This window comes from Mustela putorius, unplaced genomic scaffold (genome assembly GCF_011764305.1).
Source record: "Mustela putorius furo isolate JIRA1106 unplaced genomic scaffold, ASM1176430v1.1 tig00000407_pilon_pilon_pilon, whole genome shotgun sequence".
In the NCBI taxonomy this organism is placed as follows: domain Eukaryota; kingdom Metazoa; phylum Chordata; class Mammalia; order Carnivora; family Mustelidae; genus Mustela; species Mustela putorius.
The window spans coordinates 23,688,322-23,697,772 of record NW_025421373.1 but is presented as its reverse complement, the minus strand read 5'-3'; the positions used below and the strand labels follow the sequence as shown (position 1 = coordinate 23,697,772).

At 46.9% G+C, this 9,451-nt stretch overlaps 1 protein-coding gene across 3 annotated transcripts in view; it reads left to right on the top strand.

Annotated features, from left to right (window-relative positions):
• The first annotated feature begins 8,065 nt into the window (after positions 1-8,065).
• The window catches only part of ANXA6 (annexin A6), a 46,417-nt gene continuing 45,031 nt past the window's right edge, over positions 8,066-9,451 (top strand). For all 3 annotated transcript variants that reach the window (XM_004737794.3, XM_004737793.3, XM_045079586.1), the window contains exon 1: positions 8,066-8,220. The gene's annotated coding sequence lies outside the window, so the exon portion shown is untranslated. The remainder of the gene's footprint in view (positions 8,221-9,451) is intronic.

Below are 9,451 nucleotides of genomic sequence, written 5' to 3'. Positions count from 1 at the left end.
CCCCGACTTGTGTTCCCCCTCTCTCTGTCAAATAAATAAAATCTTATAAAAAAGAAGAAGAAAAATGAGCCTTCTGAAACTGAAATGTGCTGTTAAATCTAAAAGAAATGAGTCTGTTTATGGGATCCAAGAAACACCATCAGGAAAAATAGTTCCTATCTTAGGTTAGGCACTGCTCAGTGACGGAGCCTCCCTGGGTCCTAGGCACCACCTCTTTTAGGTGAGATGACAGTGCCTGTTCTGTTCACCTCAGTTGTAGAGAGATAATGCATGATTTATGAAATATATGTAAGCATTCTAAGTTTCAGTGGTTTCTACCTTGTGCGTGAGAGCATGGATGGATCTCCTCCATATGGGGGGTAATTTGGGACTATCAGGAGCCTCAAAAAATATTGATTACTCTTTTATCTAGAATTCAAGTTCTAGGAAACAATCTTGAAGCTGTGCTAAAAAATTCAGAGTCAATCTAAACGTCCAACAATGGGTGATTAGATAAATGAATTATACTATTAACCCTAGGATGGAATTTGATATAGTTATTTTCAATGTTTTGGAGAATATTTAATCACATAAAATAGTGTACACAACAAGTTAAAGTGTATCAAAGATAAAGTAAAATTTACAGTAAGTTCTGGGTTTTTGCAAATAAGAGTATACATACATGTGTGGCACATAAGCACTATAGCAGTGCTGTAACTATAATCATTGCTGTTATTGTTATATAATAAAAGAATGATGTTAATAGTAGTGTTGCTGTAGGCTACCTTTGGATTATAGGATTATGTCTTTAAATTATTTTCACCCTTTGGGGTGCCTGGGTGGCTCAGTGGGTTAAGCCTCTGTCTTCCACTCAGGTCATGATCTCAGGGTCCTGGGATGGAGCCCTGCTCTCTTTTTCAGCAGAGAGCCTGCTTCTCCCACCCCCTGCCTGCCCCTCTGCCTACTTGTGATCTCTGGATGTCAAATAAATAAATAAATCTTTAAAAAATTCTTTTCATCTTTTGATTACCATGGATAACCAATATTTTTACAATAAGAGAAACAAAAATCATTAGAAAAGTGGTTCTCTAATTTTTTTAAGCCTATTTTTTGCTTGCATTCTGTCTCTCCATCTCTCCACCCTCCAAGTGACCTGCCTGCCCAAAACTAAGTGTCCTCACATCACTAAGACCCTAGAGCTAAAAATAATCTGCTTCATGCCAAGCAGTTAGAAACTCCTTATGTTCTTTCCCACAGAGAGGAGCAATCCCCAAGTTCCTCAGAGGAATGTCGCGGGCACTGAAACAGGACTTTCTTGTGGAAGAAGAGGGTCTTCCCGGTGGCCGTATGAACAGTACCCCCACCCCTTCCTTTTGTGAAAGTGAGAACAGGAATGCGCCATGCCAGGCCCACTGTCCTGATGGAAGCCGGCAGAACTGGAATCTGCCAGCAGGTGGCAGTATGTGACCACTTGCAGCTTTCCCAGCAGGCAACCCAGAGACCTCTAAAGTTTCTCCTCTGAAATTAAGAGAAACTCTGAGGAAAGAGTCTGGAATCCCAATCCATTGTTCTGCCCACATCTCCACACCACATTGTCTCTCTTACAAACACTTTAGAAGGGCCACTCTATGTAGGAAGGAGTTTGGAACAGCACCATAAAGATGAAGTCATCTTAGCGTGTTTCCGTCCCCCGTTTTTCCTCCTTCCAGGCTTTGTGTCCACCAGCCAGTGAGGTTATGTGACATATGCTCACTTGCTATTCCATGGCCCCTGGATGTTTGCGTTGTTTCCTTTCTGCAGTTAAAAATACGTGCGGAACCTAAAAAGCTTTCTCTGTATTTCAAATTATTTTCTTAGGACTGATTCCCAGAAATGAGATGATCAGTCAAAGAAAATGAAAAGTCTATTACCCTCTTTTTCTGCAGCTCAGGGAATAAATAAGGCTCTGGGTTCAGCAGTCAGGGAACCAGGCTTGCAATCCTGTCTCAGTCACATGGGCTGACTGTGAGAGCAGACGCCATGTTTTCTCTGATCGTCCCTCATCTTTACTGCGAAGAAGGATACTAACAGACCCTACACTCGTACATTAGATCCCATTTTCTCTCCAAATATCGCTCCCCGCTCTCTTCCATTTCTTCACTCTACCTGGTCATTCCCATCAGCTCACAAATATGCTGTGATGTCACCAGTCCTAAGCAAATAAACCAAAACCTTCCTCTTGATCCCCGCCCACAACCAGGGATGCCCCATTTTCTTTGCTGGCCTTGGCAGCAAAACTCTTAGAAATGAGTAGTTGGTACTTGTTATCCTAAGCCCATTCCTATAAGGCCCTGCCCCCAACACTCCCCCAAGCCTGTTCTTCACAGGAAACTTGAACTTCCTACTGCTAAACACAATGATGGATATGTGGGTCTTGTCTTACTGGACCTAAGAGCAGCATATGCACAACTAACCACTCCTTCCTCCTTCAAACACTTTTTCCCACTTGGTTTCCAAACCACCACACTCTCTTGGATTTCCTTGTAGCTTACTGCAAGCTCTTTCCCAGTCCCCTTTGCTGAGTTCTTCCACTCCTTCTGATTCTTTTTTCTTTTTTTAAGTTTTTTATTTATTTAAGTAATCTCTGCCCCCAACGTGGGGCTCAAACTCAGACCCCAAGTTCAACAGTCGCATGATCTTCCAACTGAATCAGCCAGGCACCCCTTTTCTCTCTGATTCTTTTTTCTTTCTTTCTTTTTTATGTATGCTTCTTGCCCAGCACAGAACCCAATACAGGGCTTGAACTCATGACCCTGAGATCAAGACCTGAGATGAGACCAAGAGTCAGACGCCTAACTAACTGAACCACTCAGGTGCCTCCTTTCTGATTCTTAAGTTAGGGGTGACCCTTGGTTCTCTTCTCCTTTGATGAGCTCATTGCTTTCTCTGGACTTGAACAGTAGTTCTATGTGTGTCACTTTCAAATCTATATCCCCAGCCCTGACCTCTTTCTTGAATGCCAGATTTGTTTATACAACTGCCTTTTTGACATCTCCTCTTGGATATCTAATAGAAATCTTAAACAAACTGATCAAAAATGGAAGTCAATTTTTTTTCCCACTTTCACTCCCCCAAATTCTCCTCCTCCAATTTTGTTCCTCACAGTTCATAGTAACTCCATTCTTCTAGTGGGCCAGGCCAAGATCCTTGAAGTCAGTCTTGGCTCCCCTCTCTGTCTCTCACCTTATATCCAGTCCTTCTGGAAATCATGTTAATTTTACCTTGAAGTATATCCAGTCTCTAACCTCTTCTCACCGACTCCATTTATGCCACTCTGGCTGAGCCACCAGCATCTCTCCCCCAGATTATTCCAAAAGCCTCCTACCAGATCTCCAGCTCCTACTCTTGTGTCCTGTTAGTTATCATTATTCTTGACATAGAAACATATAAAGAGCAATATATAAAGAATATAAAAGCTCTTATAAAATATAAATATTTTACATAATGTACAATATATAAAGAGCTCTTACAACTCTTACAACAAACTATAATATACAATATATAAAGAGCTCTTATAACTCAACAACAAAAGGACGACCCAGTTTAAAGATGGACAGAGGAAAAAATAAATAAAATAGGTAAAAGATTTGCATAACTTGAACAGGCAAAGGACATTTCTTCAGAGAAGATGTATGTATAAGTGGCCAATAAGCACATGAAAAGGTGTTCAACATCATTAGTCATTAAAGGAATGCAAATCAAAATCAGGAGATACCAAAAAAAGAAAACACTCAGCTATACTACAGTCATAAAAACAGAACATAAAACCACAAAATACCATTTCACACTGACTAGGATGGCATTGAAAACAAAAACAAAACAAAACAAAAAGAGAAAATAACAAGTGTTGGCAGGAACATGAAGAACCCTGTGCATTACTGGTGGAAATAGCTCAGCAATTCCTCAAGCAGTTAAATATAGAATTACCAAATGGACTAGGAATTCCACTCTTAGTAAATACGGAAGAGAATTGAAGACAAGTCCTCACACCAGCATTTGTGCATAAATGTTGATAACAGCACTGTTTACAATGGCCAAAAAGAGGAAACAACCTAAGTGTCCATCAGCTGATGAGTGGATAAGCAAAAGGTGATAGATACACACAATAAAATATTATTCAACCGGACACCTGGGTGGCTCAGTTGGTTAAGCAACTGCCTTGGGCTCAGGTCATGATCCTGGAGTCCCAGGATCAAGTCCCACATCAGGCCTTCTGCTCATCAGGGAGCCGGCTTCTCCCTCTGCCCCTTGCCCCTTTCATGCTCACAATCTCTCTCTCTCAAATAAATAAAATCTTAAAAAAAAAAATTATTCAACCATAAAAAGAATAAAGTACAGACACACGCAGCAACACGAAGGAACTTCAAGACCACTGTCATGATGACTAATCTTACATGTCGGGTTGACTGGGCTAAGGGATGCCCAGAGAGCTGATAAAACATCCTTCCTGGGTGTGTCTGTGATGATTAGCATTTGATTCACTGAGAGATTAGGATTTGGTACAGTAGACTAAGGAGCTGCCCTCACCAGTGTGGTCAGGCATCATGCAATCCATGGAGGGCCAAATGGATCAAATGAGAGAAAGGGTAAATTCAGCTTTCTCTCTTCTTGAGCCAGGATGTCTATCTTTTCCTGCTCTCAGACCCACAGCCCCTTATTTGCAGGCCTGCAGATTCCAGCGGAATCACACCAGTGGCCCTCCTGGTTCTCCAGCTTGCAGACAGCAGATTATAGGACTTCTCAGCCTCCATAAAATGCCTGAGCCAATTCCTCTAACAAATCTCGTCCTGCATCTATTTCTATATACCCTGTTGGTTCTGTTTCTCTGGAGAACCCTAATGTAATCATACTAAATGAAAGGAGCCAGACCTGAAAGGTCACACATTAGTATCATTTCATGTATATGGCCCATTCAGAATGGACAAATCCGTAGAGGCAGAAAAGCAGATTGGTGGTTTCCAGGGGTTGGGTGCCGGGAGGATGCAGCGTACTTGCTTAATGGGTTCGGGGTTTCTTTTAGGGAGATGAAACTGGTTTGGAACTATGCAGGGGGGGGTGGTTAGATAAGGATGTGAATGTACTAAATGTCACTGAATCGTTCACTTTAAAATGGTTAATTTTCTGTGATGTGAATTTTACCCCCAAAGAAAGAAAACAAATGGCATGACCCTCCTCTACTCAGCACTCTGCAACAGCTTCCCAAATGCCTCAGAGTAAAAAACCAAGTCCTTACAAGGACCCACAAACCCCCTTCCCCACCCCCATTTGATCTGGTCCCTCCTTATCTCTGTTTCCCCGGCACTCCCCTCCCTCTCACTCCACTCCAGCCACACAGGCCTTCTTACAGCCCTGCTCCCCCCTCCGACTCGCCTCGGAGCATTTGTTCCAGCTGTTTCCTCTGGCTGAGATGCTCTTCCTACAGCTTGGCGACCGTCCTTACCTCTTCCACATTGTTGTTCCAGTCTCCCCCTCTCTTAGAGCAAGGAGTCTTACCCTGCAGAGGATCTCATCTTTCTTTGGAGGGCTCCAACGGCAGATTCATTGGCACTGATTGAAAAATTCCTAATTGACCAGTTAAGACGACATTTCTGGGGGAGGTTGAAACAGATTAAGGATTAATCCCCAAGCCACTGTTTATGAATTCAGTCTCAATGACACTATTTCAGGCCAGCGGTTTCATTTTTAACAGATCTCATCATAAGGTAATTATGTTAACTTCTTCTTAGTCTCCTACTAGATTCCATTCATCTTTCTGGTTACAACTTAACATCACTCGCATTTGGATGGGCTGGGCTGGGTTCATCTGCTGTGAGCCAGCATTGCACCTTATAGATTACGACTATCTAGACTGTATTGTAACAATGACCTAACCATCTGTCTTCTGTGAGAGTGAACACGAGACCAATTAACAGGAGAAAATCAAATTTAGTTTCATACTTAAGGGGAATCCATACAGACATGGAAATTCCGAAGACACTGAGGAACATGACACTTCAATGAGCTAGGGGGTAGGGTAGGGCTCTGAGGAAGACTATTAGCAGGAAGGTGAGAGATGTCTGGAAAATAAAATTTGCCATGTTATGAGGATAAGTTTAGGTAAATTGGAATGTCTTATTAAAAGTTCTCTTCTTGTTGGGATTGGGAGGGAGACAAACCATAAGAGACTCTTCATCTCATGAAAAAAACTGAGGGTTGCTGGGGGGGGCGGTAGGGAGAGGGTGGTTGGGTTATGGACGTTGGGGAGGTACGTGCTATGGTGAGTGCTGTGAAATGTGTAAGTTTAATGATTCACAGACCTGTACCTCTGGGGCAAATAATACATTATATGTTAATTTAAAAAAAGTTATCTTCTTGGATGCCTGGGTGGTGGGTCCATTGAGCATCCAACTCTTTAAAACAAAAAATTTTATTCATTTATTTGACAGAGAGAGAGAGCACAAGCAGGGGAAGCGGCAAGGGAGAAGGTGAAGCAGGCTCCCCACTGAGCAGGCAGCCTGACCGACTGGGGACTCAATCCTAGGACCCTGGGATCATGACCTGAGCCGAAAGCAGAAGCTTAACTGACAGAGCCACTCAGGTGCCCCTGAGCATCCAACTCTTGATTTTGGCTTAGATCATCATCTTAGGGGTCCTGAGATTGGCCCCCTGTTGGTCTGCACACTCAGTGGGGAGTCTGCTTGAGGATTCTCTCCATCTCCCTCTGCTCTTCCCTCGTGCAAGCATGTGCTCTCGTGCCCTCTCTCACTCTCTCCCTCTCTCAAATAAATATATAAATCCTTAAAAAAAAGAGAGAGAGAGAGTTCTCTTCTTGGTATAGGCTCTTTCCACTGTACATTTAGGAGATAAAGAGCTTTTCCTGACTCTGGTTTTATTTTTTTTTTAAGATTTTATTTATTTATTTGACAGAGAGAGATCACAAGTAGACAGAGAGGCAGGCAGAGAGAGAGAGGGAAGCAGACTCCCTGCTGAGCAGAGAGCCCGATGTGGGACTCGATCCCAGGACCCTGAGATCATGGCCTGAGCCGAAGGCAGCGGCTTAACCCACTGAGCCACCCAGGCGCCCCTGAATCTGGTTTTAATTCAAAATAATCTTCATGCCAAAGTGGTCCATCTTGGAGCAGCCTGCCCTTGGCCCTTCCAAACAGATGAAAGGACATGCTTTCCAACCAGGTCTCCTTGCGGGAGGCTTAGAGGACTCTGAACTAGTGACAGATTGAGGACAGCCCTTGGACAAGGCTTTGATTGTCACTATCTCTTGGATGAGCAAATTTATAATCAAAGCAGTTAAGTGTCTTGCCCATGCAAACAGCACGTGAGTGGCAGCCCCGGGTTGTCATCAGTCTACCTTTTCACCAAAGCAGAGCTTCTATGGAGGTATAGGGGATGGGAGATACTACTGACCTTCACTGTGGGGCCACCTCCCCCAGGAAGTCTCAACAAATACCCTGGGGGACAACCATTCTGTTCCCTCTGGATTCCCAAATAGTTTATCATTTTCTGTGTTGTAGCATTTTCCACGCAGCCCTGGCTTTAACTGCTGTTCTCTGCCTTTCCCAGAGGCAAGCCCCAGTGAGCATCCCTGGGGAGTCACTAGGCCCAGGTTAGAATCCCAGCTCCACAAATGACTAGCCGCGTCACATTGGTCAAATAACTGGACGTCTCTGGGCTCTCCGGCTCCCCAAAGTGGGTAAGTAATGTCACCAGCCTGGCGGGGCTATTGTGGAATGAAATCCATCAGGCAGATAAAGTGCTCAGCCTCAATTTTGTCTCGATGTTCTGTTTCTCAACAAAGCTTTGGCGACTGGTTGGAATTTGGGGGGAAATGTCCAGATCAGGGAATTGGAAGCTCTGACTTCTGGCCCTGAGTGGCCGTGTGACCTTGGCCAAATCCCCCTACATTCTCTAGATCTCGGCCGGGGTCTGAGCACTGCCCTATGTTCTCCTGGCTAGGCCCTTCTTGGCCCGTGACATTCTAAGTTCCAGGAGCGAATGAACTTGGGGGGGTGGGGTTGGAGGAGGGAAGGCGGGGCGAGTCGGATTGGCCTCGGCGCGCCACGTGTCCCGCTGGGGAGCCGCCCGCTGTCCTCCCGGCCAGCCCCGCGCTGCGGCTGCTGCTACCGCTGGGCTAACGGGCTCTCACCCTGCGAGCTCCTCGTCGGCGCCCGCGTCTGCCGGTTCGCTACGGGAAGCCTCCGCCGCGCGGTGAGTGGGTTGAGGCGGGAGAGGGGACCGCATCAGGGGACCCTCTCCCCTTCTGGGGGCTGCAGGGAACGTGGGGACCAGCGATAAACGCCCAGTCATCGCCGACCTGTGCCTCCCGCGGGACTCCGGGGTGGGGCGCAGGCAGGTGGCTGGCGCGGGCAGGTGGGGGACCGCAGGGGCGGGAACCCGTGAGGGTCGCAGGCTGCACGTGTCTGGGGGAGCGCAGTGGAACCAATCTAGGGCGGCGGGAGCTGAAGAGAAGGCTGGGGGGATGGGAGGGGAACGGGGAAGGGGAGTGGAAGGGAGGGCACGGGGGGACGGGGCGGACTCTGACGCGGGTGTGGTCCAGGGGCCGGGGGCATTCGGGCGGAGGCAGCGCTGGATGCTGGCCGCGCTTTGGCTGGGGTGGGAGGCTGGAGAGACTTCGAAGACCTGGGGTTGGGGGCAACCGGACTAGTGCGGGGTGGGGGGGAGTGGGGGCGGGTCTAAGGACCGCAGGGAAGGGTGTGGCTGAGGCCTAAGACTGAGGCATGCAGGAAGAGGCAGACCCTCCACAGTGGCTTGTGTGTGTTAGGAGTGGGGCTCTCGGAGTGCAGACCCTTGGGGGACTGGCTTGTTCACACCCCAGGAGACCACCTCTCCCCTTTGAACCACTGCGGGCCTGAAGGGGACTCAGCTGGGCGCTCAGGGCATATGCCCCACCCTTCTTCCTGCTCCCCGGAAGCCCAGTTTAGGCCTTCCCGAAGCTTAGGTCTTCAAATAACTCCCAAAATACCAGCAATAGACTGAAGTGCCCCGAATGCAATCCCAGCTCCTCCATCGACCTGCAGCTGTGACCTTGAATCAGGAGTTTTCCGTCTCCCTGTCTCAGCTATTCCAAGTCCGGAGCTGATAAACCCAGCCCCTCTCCGTGGAAATGATGGCTGTCGTTAACATTGATTTACTTGTCAGCTGCAAGGAATGATTACAGATTTGGGAGGTCTTCATTACAGACTTGCCAAGCCTGGGCTATGCTGGTAGGCCCTGTAAGGGGAGTGGAGGGGTCCTTTGGGAAGAGAATCTAGCCTCTGCTTCCTTCCTAGCCCCTCCTTTTCTCTAAAGCCCCGCGGGTCTTCTCTGACTATTCCAAATTTGGACATATGGCTCCGGGGTTGGCCAAAGGACTCGGGTTTCCTCAGCCTGCCATTTTTTTCACTCACTTCCCCCTTCTGCCGCACCCAAAGCGCACCTG